Source organism: Pezoporus wallicus, unplaced genomic scaffold (assembly GCF_028554395.1).
Source record: "Pezoporus wallicus isolate ANWC-B61680 ecotype Strahan unplaced genomic scaffold, APGP_CSIRO_Pwel_v1 scaffold_6446, whole genome shotgun sequence".
NCBI classification, from domain to species: Eukaryota; Metazoa; Chordata; class Aves; order Psittaciformes; family Psittacidae; genus Pezoporus; species Pezoporus wallicus.
In genome coordinates, this window is record NW_026636264.1 from 8328865 (window position 1) to 8341202 (window position 12338).

General features: G+C 38.3%; 1 protein-coding gene across 5 annotated transcripts in view; it reads right to left on the bottom strand.

Annotated features, from left to right (window-relative positions):
• The window catches only part of CNTN5 (contactin 5), a 643809-nt gene extending 634061 nt beyond the window's left edge, over positions 1–9748 (bottom strand). The window contains exon 1 of one of the 5 annotated variants that reach the window (XM_057399803.1): positions 9477–9748. The gene's annotated coding sequence lies outside the window, so the exon portion shown is untranslated. Of the gene's footprint in view, positions 1–9343; positions 9451–9476 lie in introns of those variants that run through there. The other 4 variants (XM_057399799.1, XM_057399798.1, XM_057399804.1 and 1 more) reach the window with 4 other exon arrangements.
• Positions 9749–12338: the final 2590 nt, after the last annotated feature.

The window sequence follows — 12338 nt, forward strand, 5'->3', positions numbered from 1 at the left end:
AAAAAAAAATCCACATTTTTGCACATTCACAGAAGAATAAAATATTTAGGAAGAAAATCATCATTGCTGCAGATGGACACTTACTGAACAAAAATGGGTAATTTTTGTGCAGCCCTGCTTGTCGCTAGCATGGCCAGAATACATATGGTAGCAGACTTAAAATCCAGCCTAGAATTTCTCTGTCACTGAAAGTGGCCAGGTATGCTTCATAGGATAGTAGGAGCTGAGGGCTGCAGGTGGGGGAGCCATCTCAAAATGAGCAGGCAGGTCAGCACGGAATTTAGCTCTGCATGGTTTTGGGGCCTTCTGAGCAAGGCTTAGCCACAAAAGCCCAATTGCAATTACAAGGCAAATGTAAGGATATGTCCATATCATGGCAATGGAGAAAGACAATGAGAAGTGTAAGCGATGTGCATAAACTTAAAAAAAGCAGCAGTCAGCAGTTGCTAGTAGCCAATGTGGTCAACTGCCTTTCACGGTATTTAAAGACACACTCTCTAAATGCATGCTTTGAGTGAGAGCAAATATAGATATAAAAGAGCTACTCTATACTCAGAACATGTCATAAGGATTTCTATGGTATTTTTAGGATAAATACAACTTGACAGCATAATAAGCACAAGACCTCTGATTCCCAGCTGTGTTCAGGTTACAGTCTCTACCCAGTGTATCAAGAAACCTCAATAACCCAAACCAGTGTTCTCTGTGTGTGGTGTTGGACCCTCCATCTCCCTAAAAGAAGAGTTTTTCCATTTGTATTTCAGGTCTGTGACACAGAAGAGGAATAATTTATGTGGAATTTCCCCTTCTCCCCCCACTTATTAATGAGCAGAGAAAAGGTGATTCATGACCACATGGTCCCCATGATTCCTGTACTATCCAACCCATGCTTACAGCCTCTCAGTGAAAAGCCTGGCTCTTAAACTCAACCTGTAGTGACCTGTGCTTTCAGCTTTGGGCAAGTGTTTTTCCCTTAAGCTTGTTAAATGTGGTGTGAATTTTATGTGAAAGTGCCTTTTTCTTATTTCTTTTTTCTTTCTTTTCCCTCAACATCATCTAATTTGGCAGTCCTTGCAGTGCTATAGAGTCTCTTTAATGTAACTCAAGCCACAAGGACTCCGACTTCACTGCATTAACAAAATACATTTATTTGCTGTCTTTATACATGGCAATGGGAGTGATAGAAGGATTGTGTTTTCAATACTTCCCTCATCTCCTTCTTTGTCTTACACTGGCAGTAAAATCCAAATTACAGAAAAGGCAAATCAAGCATACAAATTGCGAAAACTGATTTCATGCAAGATAACATGGGAAAATCTCAGGTGATGAGTAAAACAAAGAAAAATGGCAATAGACCGCATTAACAAAAAACTTATAACTAAAGTCACAAAATTCAAAAATATTTTTATACACTAGTAACTAATAAATTCCAAATAAAAATTAATACCAATAAAAGCAATGAAAATCTCCTATGACAGGACCTTCTGTCCATAGTCTACAAGTTTCTATTGACTGAAGTGTTAGCCTGTTTTTTTACAGAAGGAAAAAGGACTTCTTCCTGTATCATTGAGGTGCCTTTAAATCTGTTGTATGGTATAAAGAAGTAAAGTAACACTATTTCCAGTGTTCTTGATCCTGGAAGTTAGTTTTGTTTAGATTAATTTTTATTTTCAAGTCAATGGATAGAGTTTTTCTCAGCCACTTCAAAGAACAGCATTAGGCCAAATAAAAGGTAAACCTTCGTATTTGCTTTGCTCTGCTTCCTCATCACAATGCTATAATAAAACCAGAAATAATCACAGAAACTCCAAAATCACTGCCTTGCATATAGCTGTTTATAGTCTGTTTCTTTCACTGACAAAATATTCCAGATCTTATTATACCACCTACAGGTAGTTTTTAGATAAATACTTGGGATCCCCTAAGCTGCTTAGTTACGCTCCTGTAGACTGTAAAAAGCAAGCACTCCCATTACAGTTTCTGGAGAGTTTCTCACAACCCTCATTCTTTTGACTTTAAACCAGTCTCCACAATGCAGCCTGCTATCTTGTCTGAATTCTGACGTAACACACAAAACTAGCACACTGCTGTTGAAATAGACAGTATTTTTAGTAAATATTAAGTGTTCAACTCACCATAATTTCTTAAATGCCAATGTCACATATGAATACATGTAATTATTTTCTGTTGAAGCAAAATAACCAAAAAACTATGATAGCTTCCTTTTTGTCTCATACCTTATTCACATTTGCAGATCCTATAATGCTATATAATCATGCACACATTGTTTATAATTTCAACATATTTTTGCATCTTTAAAAGAAATCCTTAGCAAATTCCTTTACATTCCTTTACAACTAAAGTCATGACGTTGCAAAGGATATATTTTGCAAAGACTGACCGCAGGAATCTTGACAGTAATTTGTGAACTGTTAATGAAAATTTACAGAGATAGCAGATTTCTGAACAAGTAACTTCTGGTGGTAAATGACCTTTTAAGCGTATAATCTTTAGTACTTTTATACACAATGTTTCTCAGCTTGCTTAACCTTTATTTGTTTTCTACAAGAGGGCTTTGCTTTTTTAAGGTCTTGATCAATCAGTCTAACTGTCTTGCTTCTAGTTTGCAAGTAGGTACTTCTTGCAAGAACTTATGCAAGAATTTAATCCAAATTCCACTGAATTATGCTGCTTTGATGCTGCATATTTTCTCCTGTTGTTGATTAATATGCCTCTTGTGCAAACATGTTCCTCCTACCTGATGCCTTCACAGTAATGTCTCAATTTGTTGCTGATGACATTCAAATTTCCTCAAGAGATGCCCCGTGAAGTCACAAACAGAGGATTATGCCCATCAGTGAATGACTCAGGCACAAAGTGATTGATAAGGCAAATAAGTACTTAGATGTTAGCAATCAGTCAGTTGTGATATGCAAGGGGGAAAACAAGACTGCAGACATTTCAGCTATATATCATGTTTTCCAAATTATCTCTTTGTGTGTGGATGGTCCTCTTTAGTATATTACTCTCCCTTGGTATCTGATCTGTTCTATGTCTTCAATTATGCCTCTTATCAAAGCCATGTAACAGTCTTTCTCGGTTTGAAGCTATTTCAATGCCCAACCTGCATCCCCTAAATCCAGGCAGAGGAAATACTACACAACTGATTTTGAATTGAGAAGCTGTGCACACACACATCAAAGCGATGCTATGACATCAGAGAAGTCATGGCTTTATTCCCAGACTCCCTGAGTTTTATGTAAGCAATAAAACATGACACTGCACACGTTATAGTCAAGTAAGCACATTCTGAGCATCTTGCATAGCATGAAACTGAGAAATCAAGAACTTGTATCACCTCAGAATTGCAGGAGTCAAAGACCGAACAAAGAACACGGCCATGGCACAGGAGTGAGTACATTACCTGCTTTAACTCATGATTTTTGGACTGACAAAAACAATTAAAAAGTTTTAACAAGGAGAATATATCTTCTAATACAATCTCATGCAGAAGTCCATATACTCGTTTTTCACAAGATTTGATCTGCATGAGATTTTTGAAATCTGAAGACTGAATTAATTCAGAAAAGATGTCTAAAATGTCTGCATTTCAGAAGCAATTGTGGACTGCTGGTACAGTCTTCAGACAAATCTGCAAGACATTTTACAGCACGTATGTGTGATCATTACACGTCATAGTGTTGCAGATTGTATCTTGTTTTTTTTTCTGTTGTGGGAGGTGATCTTGAAGAAATCTGTATATGATCATGGTAGCATGGCTGTGAAACACAGATATCTTCCCTTAGATGTAAGCTTTTCAAAGGTCACAAAGAACAGCAAAAAGGGAAGAGCTTTTGAGTTAAGACATACGTTCCCTGATTCAGGGACCATTTTGTGTTCACAGCTCCTAGTACAATGCAATCTTGATTTATGATTACAGTGCCTAGTTGCTATGATGATGATAATGATAAGGTTTATAATGGAGTCAGAGGACCTTGCTAATAAAGCAACAAATCTTCCAGGACAATCAGAGTTCTAATCTAAATACTATTTAGTATGGACTTGTGATGTGAATTAAGACAGTTGGGCAACTGCATTTTAAAGTGACATAAGCATTTTTGTAAATATATGTAAATAGATGCATGTATAAGTGATGCTGTATTAGAAAAATCTACAATTTATATATACAATCGGTCAACTGTACAGCAACTGTAACATAAATAGTAGGTACAGATCTACGTCTGATTTTTTTTCAATTTTGAAAGTGTGCATATGCAACCTTTGATACAAAGTTTAATATCATTAACTTGGTCCACAAAGTGGACTATGTAAGTATAATATTCCAGGCAGCGAATGCTTGCAGAAAAGAAATCAGTAAGCATAGAAAAAATAAACTTGACTTAAACATTTAAGTGTCTCTATGTCCAGCACTTCAAATGCTAGTCTGAAATACAAACATATTTTTGTTTGCTAGGCATACGGAAATTTCTATAGACGAACAAGACAGCTCATGAAATTTTTAGTATTTTCTGTTCCATCCATTTGAGAATCTGTCCACCTTGTCCCCTGTCCAAGCCATCACATGAATAAATGCAAAGATAAATGGCTACATCACAGTGATATGAACATGACAAAGCTGAATGACTCTGCCAAACTAACAGAGCTGAATGTCACAAAAGTGTTCCAGCATGTCCAGAATGTGTCTTTTTCTTTTTTTTTTTTTTTCTGAATGTCTCTAATACTAAGCTTTTGGAAAATGTTTTGTGTAAGAACCATCTCAGAAGAAGAGGTGAAATATATATACCGTGACTTTATTGACTAATTTTCAGGAGGTTTTGCTCATCACACTCCAGGTCTCTGTGGAGACATGCAAATAACTCAGAGGAGATAGCATACAGAAGACTGTGCAGTAAGCTAATGGGGATAAATGGTCATCTTTCAGAAGTGATAATGCATGTGTACTTAAACAAGTACCAAGTAACCACCTTTTCAAAAGTAAATCTCTGTTAAGCTCCTTGCCAATTACTATGTTTTAAAGCACATTTTTGGTGGGGACTATTGCAACAAGCACACCTAGATATGTCTTTTTATGGCTAAGCACGAATTGCAACTTTTCAAGTTTAGCACCCAAATGTATTCTCAAAAAAATATTACGAGGCTGTTACGCTGTTAGATTAGTTTCTTCAGATACCATGACCACAAAGTCTTTCTTATTTCCCTGCCTATCTGCATAGCTAGAACTCTTAATTGAATGCATTGCTACAGCAGGCTGGTTACAATCTATAGCAAGAATGTTACAGCCACAGCGCAATGTCCCTCACATATTTAATAAAGACTATAAAACCCATAAAAAATACAACAGGGTTCATGAATTCTATAAAAGTGATGTTATTTGGTAAGGGAAGAAACCCATAAGACTGATCTGATACTACATCATCTAGAAAGCCATACATTTAGTCTTTATCAAAATGATTTTCAGTCTAGGAGTCCCATTGGACATGTAGCAAATCTTAAACTTTTGACTATTAAAACCTGAGAATTTCTCACTCACGAGGAGGCTGAAGTCACACTCCCTGTGTATTGAACGGAAAGTTGTGATCCTTTACCCCTCTCAGTAACTGCAATGAACTACCTTCAATGTTTGTCTGCTTTTAGTTCCAGCAGCAAAAGGTTCTCTAAAGATATCATCATGTTTTAACTCAATTTACAATAAAACCTTTAAGAGCATACTGAAAAAGGAAACTCCCCGAAGACATTTCTGATGGACGGAAAGAGTTTGATGCATTTTCTATTTCTAGGTATGGCAATGGAGAAGGGTTATCAATTTTTCCCGAGAATGACATGTAAGTTTGGTCCTGAAAGAGATGTAAAGAGGTGAACTATGGTGTTGGTAACAACTGCATGACAGGATGAATTGCACTGTCATTCTGACATAACCTTATGGCTCTGTAAACTTAGAACTAGCCTGAGTGGATGACAACACAGAATAAGTATGGGCATGTGTGATCAAGAACATCAGCTGTAACATGGATGGCAATTCTAAAGCTTTATTATATTCACAGCATACAGAACCTGACATCATCTTCCCTTGTTATATATCTACTTGCACCTAAAACTTGATCTGTGGCCTTTATAAAGTATAGTGAAAAATCATCCTGAACTCTCCTCCTTCCACTAACTAGAAAGTGTTACTGTTGCTTCTATTCCAGCTTGTAAAGACACAGGATCATTTCTCGCATATATGGTATATGTGTGTGTATAAACACAGATATACATGAGCTTTGAAATCTTAAATATAAGTAAAATCAGAACATATTTATCTTCCAAAATTTTAACAATTTTGTGTTTTGTTTTTTTTTTAAAGGCACTGGCCCCTAATGTAGTGTTATTGATCAGAACTGCTCAGAAGATAAAGCTCTGTAGGGACTCCATCACTTCCAGACAGAGCATTTTCCCCCTGGAAAGTGCTAAGTTGTTAATACAGAGTGTAACAGACCCTGAAAAATGCATCACAGAGCCTATGCACAGAAGGACGAAGATAAATTCTGCGAAACACCTAACAATAAAATATTCACAAGCAAACATATATTTGACATTGATTCTCAGGAATTAAGAGTGCAGTATAAACTGCGGTGCATTTCAGTTTAGTATCTTACAGTATGGGAAATTGTTTAAATGATTGAGGTGGTTATGAGACTGAGAGAAAGTACAATGCAGAAGCAGTTAGCAGGAACATATGGAGGGAGCAGACCAACAGTGGCAAATTATGCAGTGAATTCAGAGGAGCTAAGATCTTTGTTGCAGGCTACATGCAGAAAGAAAAATGTAATTCAGAAGAACCACTTTTTTTTTTCAATGCCACTGAACCAATCACTTCAGATGATTCAATGCCACCCCCTTCACATGTACATTCTTCTAGTTTTCCATGATGTCTTTAATAAAAAGTTGCATTAAATACTTAAAAAATAATTCCTATTATTAACCTAATCAGAAAACTTTCAGTATACTGAATCTTTTCAGCAGAACAGATTTTCTTGTATTGCTAGCAAATCAGACTTATTCTTTTTGAACATGCCTGCCAGCTTTATAACAAGCAAGAAAGAAAACTGGATCTCAGACTCTCACTGAAAGCCTCATAGTTTTAACTTCCTCCTTTCATCTAGAGCTCTTTACCTTTACTGACACCCTCTGGTCCCTATCTCTAAGTCAGGTTTGAATTCATTCCAGCACTCCTTCCAAAACTTACCTTCCAAATCGATAATTGCAGAGCACAGAACACTGGACATTTTCTGAAGCCCCCATAAATCGTATCACTGATTCCCCAATAGTTTACCATGTCAGCAACTTATTCAGGGGACTCAAGCAAATTTGCCAGTCATGACCTTCCTGTATTGAATCTGTGCTGACGATCCTCTAAGTTACTCATTTCTTAAAGTTGCCCTTTATTATTTCCTAACAGCAGAGTTTTTAATCACATCTTTTATCTCAGCTGCTAGGATATTTTTCCTCAAAATCTGTTTTCAAAGATTCTTTCTTTCAAGTTCTCAGCTATTAATTCAGCCAGACAGATTTTTGCTGTTTTCATTCTTAATACATCTGCCCTCATATAAAATGAAATTAAGATTCTTTCCCCTGACATTTTAACCTAGAATTCAAAGTATGACTTTCAGTTTCATATTGACCGACAAACCTAACATCTACTCTCTTAGTCTCCAACCCATCTGTAGCTATCTTCATGCTCTGCTAGTTCTGACTTTTTCATGGCCATCTGCCTTATAAGAGTAAGAAAAAGAAGTGTATGTTGAATACTCCACTTTCAAAACTATTTAGCTGTTACCACCTACAAGTATGCTTAACACTTCATCCTCCTTTCTTTGCATGTCTGTTGCCTTCCAATACCTTTTTTTCTTAACCACATTTCTTAATCACTCACATAGTTAAAAGTATATTGCCACAGAGGGCCACTGTACGTGAAATAATCCTCACTTACCATAGTTCATGTCTCAGTTTTCTCTCTTCCTTTAGTGTACCTCACTAGTAAACAAGTATCTTCCCACCCAACAAGACAGAAATATGAAGAGGTTTTTACTTGAAACTTTGCAGATAAATGCTAAAGTAATTAAAAACAATTTATGAAAATATATTTTTACAAATTCTGTTATTTTGATAGCACTTTAAAATAATGGCCCAATTATTGCTAATTCTTTTGATATCCACTGTAATAATATTAATCATCACGAACTGATCTTGCATTAGTATTGATTGCCATAAAGTACTTCTGAAGGAGTTCTACTATAACTCAACAGGAATTAATTGCACTTTTATTAATTGGAAAATGTCATCCAAATTTTAATTATCAGGAATCCCCTTTAGCTTTTGGGTAACAGTGAGCTTGTAATTTATTTGTACTTTCAAACTTTAGGGTCTCATCCAAAGCTCACTGAAGACTAGGGGAATGCTGTAACTCCTTAGAAAAATTTGGGGTCAGGTTCCTCCATCAAAAAAACACTACTGAAAATGTGGCATTCATGGAAAGTATTACTTTTTAACGTAAAAAAAAAAATCAAGCTTCGCAAAAACTTCAAATTTCTGAAATACTGCAACACAGAAAACTTTGGTGCTAAACAGTCACATTATACCACCTTGTATAAGTTCTGTTCTATGAAGTTCCTCAGTGTTCAACAAGAATGGAACTAAACACCTGAAGGAGTACAAATAAAGTAACGGATGCAGATTTTTCTTTACTGAGATAGAGATTCTTAAAACCACAGTTTCATTATTTGTTTCAGAAAATAACTCAGTCCATCTTCTCACCAGCTCACAGGCATTCCACACAGTCTTATGCACTGTCCTCGCATCCGAGAGGGAAAATCATTGCATCTTTATGTAATTCTATCTCCCCTGCCTGTCAGCAGAGAACAGTCCATGCACCGTACTTCTCTAATTCAGAAGATAATTGTTTATCCCAAAGTCAAGTACCATTCTGAACTCCTTAACAACACAACTTTTAGTGCAGCACTATAAACTTATCACGCCAGGTTATTTTCTGTTTCCCCCTAAAGCACTGGCACGATAGCTCTCCCAAACATAAAAAATTAGCACATTAAAACAGGCATTCTTTCTCTGAAGTATGTATTTGTTCTAAAAGCCTCACATTTCTCCTCATAACTCATTCACTGCAGTAGTTTGCTAGCTAGTTAAATGACAAGAAGCATGCAGTACATCACAGTAATTTCTGCTTCAACTTTTCTGCTCAATTATGACAACAATTTCAGCGTAAGATTCAAAACAAAAAGCAAAACACATAAACCTGCAGTAGGAGCCCAAAAATGGGATCTCTCACCATTGCTGGCTTCGCAGCAGACTGCTCACAGAGATGCTGCGATGGATACTGCAAGAAATAAACCGCGCACACACACTCCAAAGTCTAACCAGGGAAATCAGCGCCTGGCTTGGGGAATGGCAAACACACTTACCGCTGCTGTGGCACTGGCTCTCTCTCGCCCTGACTCTCAGTCTCTCTCTCCCATTCTCCTGACAGCCTCAAATATAGCAGTCCCTTACGGTGCTGAGCCTGTGGGGAGCAGAGAATTGCAGAGTTGGGGTTTTTCGCTTGTTTTTTTTTCTCTTTTAACCATCCAGAGGTAGTTCTCCAGACCCGACCGCCTCTCCTCCTCTGCGCCTCGCCTCACTCACTGATGGAGAGCCCAGGTGAAGGCATCCGCGCCGACAGCCCCTCCCGGCCCCACAGTCCCCCCTCCCGCGGGGGGACCGAGGCACCTCCCCCGGCTGCTCCCGGGGGGCGGTGGAGGTTCTGCCCGCCCCTGGCTGGACGCGTGTGGATGGATGTGCGGCGTGTATGTGTATTTATGAGTGTGTCACCTCACACCCCCGCCCGCCCTAGGGCTCGCCCCTACCCCTAAGCGCACAAGCCCCCCCCACCCCTTCCCTTCTCCTCCTCCCTCTCCCCTTCCTCCTCCTCTTGCTCCTCGCAGCCTGCCTCACGGAATTTTTCCTCTTCTCCACTCTGCCCCGGAGCGTGAAAGCAAGAGGGCGAGTTGCCGAGAGCTCTCCTCTGATCTGCTACTCCTCCCTAACCCAAGCCACTAGCTTTTCCCAGAAGCCAGTTTCTACCACATCCTGTCCTTCCCGCCCCCTTCCCTATCCTTCTTCCAGGTAGATTTTTAAAGATTATTTTTTTTCCTTTAAATGTATTTTATGCCCCTCCAGTGGTGATGACCCTCCCTACCCGGCGCCCTGCAGTCGGGGCCAGCGCCGGAGCCGCGGCTGCACCGCACCACACGGCCCCCGCGCGCGGCTGCTGTAACTCGGAAAACATCGGGGCAGCAAGCGCGGGGACGGCAGCTGCAACGCCCCGACGCCGGCAGCCCCTTCCCTTCTCTTCCCCATCACCCATCCGCGTTTAACCGCACACCGCTTCCACAGCTCACAGAGCGATCCAGCTCTGGCGGATCGCTCCTCGCTGATGCTCATACCCCGCCCCGCCTCCGCACCCCCCCAACCCTCCGAAACACCGCCCCTGCGGCCGCTGCGCGCCTGGCCCCGCGCGGCTGGCTCGGGCGCGGAGCCCTGGGCAACGCCGGTGGCGCCGCGCATTCAATTCGCCTTTCTCGCGTTCTCGGCCCCCTTGTGCTCATTCACACATAGTGCGCGCTCCCGCGCTCTGTGGCGACCCTCGGGATTCGGAATGGTTTACACCCTTTTCTTTTCTTTTCTTTTCTTTTCTTTTCTTTTCTTTTCTTTTCTTTTCTTTTCTTTTCTTTTCTTTTTTTTCTTTTCTTTTCTTTTCTTTTTTTCTTCTTTTCTTTTCTTTTTTTCTTCTTTTCTTCTTTTCTTTTCTTTTCTTTTTTTTTTTCTTTTTCTTTTCTTTTTTTCTTTTTCTTTTTTTTCTTTTTTTCTCTTTTCTTTTTTCCTTTTTTTCTTTTTTTATTTTATTTTCTTTTTTCTTTTCTTTTTTTTTTTCTTTTCTTTCTTTTCTTTTTTTCTCTTTTCTTTTTTCCTTTTCTTTCTTTTTCTTTTCCTTTTCTTTTTTCTTTTCTCTTTTCTTTTTTCTTTTTATTTTTCTTTTTTTCTCTTTCTTTTTTCTTTTTATTTTTCTTTTTTTTCTCTTTTCTTTTCTTTTTTTTTCTCTTTTTTTCTTTCTTCTTTGCCTTTTCTTTTTTCTTTTCTCATTTTTTTCTTTTTTCTTTTTTCTTTTTCTTTTTCTTTTTTTTCTCTTTTTTCTGTTCTTTTTTCCTTTTTTCTTTCTTTTTTCTTTTTTCCTTCCCTTTTTTCTTTTTTCTTTTTTCTTTTTATTTCTTTTTTTTCTTCTCTTTTCTTGTCTTTTTTCTTTTTCTTTTCTTTTTCTTCCATTTAGTCTCTCATCTGACCCCCTATCCCTCTCCTCTCCTCTCCTCTCCTCTCCTCTCCTTTTTTGTATTGAAGCCTCTAGCAAGATAAGTTATCAGTGATGAGGGACACGGTTTTATAAGCTTTTGCAGTCTTGTACACTATATGGAAATCTGTCAGAGGATTTACAGCTCAACATCATGTTGAGTGAATTCTGCCTAGTAGTATCACTGAGAATGAGCTGACAAAAAAGCCCCCCACTTTCAATTCCTTTTCTCATTTTTCTAAGTTTGTAAATTTCTCTTCCTTCATCACTGTCTACCTCTGCCTTAACTAGTAAAAGTGTGAGAATGAACACATGGTTTGAAATGGACTTTGTCTGCACACACTATCCCATATGGACACAGGAGAAAATTGTCTGCACAACTGTGGATGTGCCTCTAGGTGTACTTCTGTTGGGCAAGTAATGTTGCATCTTGACATAGCAAAGTTTCTCTTCATTGACTCAATTTGCAGAAAATGATCATATGGTCATTATTTCCAGTGTTACTAGGTTACAAGACAGCATTTAATCAGAAGCCAGGAATAGTGACTGCATTAATTCTGATGTTATGAATAACTTATGAGGCTACATTTCTCAATATTTCCAAAATGAATGCTAAAGCCAGAAGCGTTTATGCTAGTAAAGGTATTTTTTTTGCATACTGCAATGATTTATGACAATAGTGAGGAATTACTTGTGAAGAGGTGACTTTCACTGCTTACTTGTTTTTACAGGTAGTGATGGAATTAGAAGAAATGCAGTTATAAAAACTTGACTTTACGGCTTTTATCTTCCCTTGTGAAGTTACAGATTAGGGTTATTTTTAAAGACTACTATAAGGCACAGATGCTATAGCCATTGGACTATATTATTTTTGCTTTTAGCTCACTTTTACTTAGAGTTCTTGTCAAGGTACACATTTATTTTGAATGGCAACTTTTGCTTC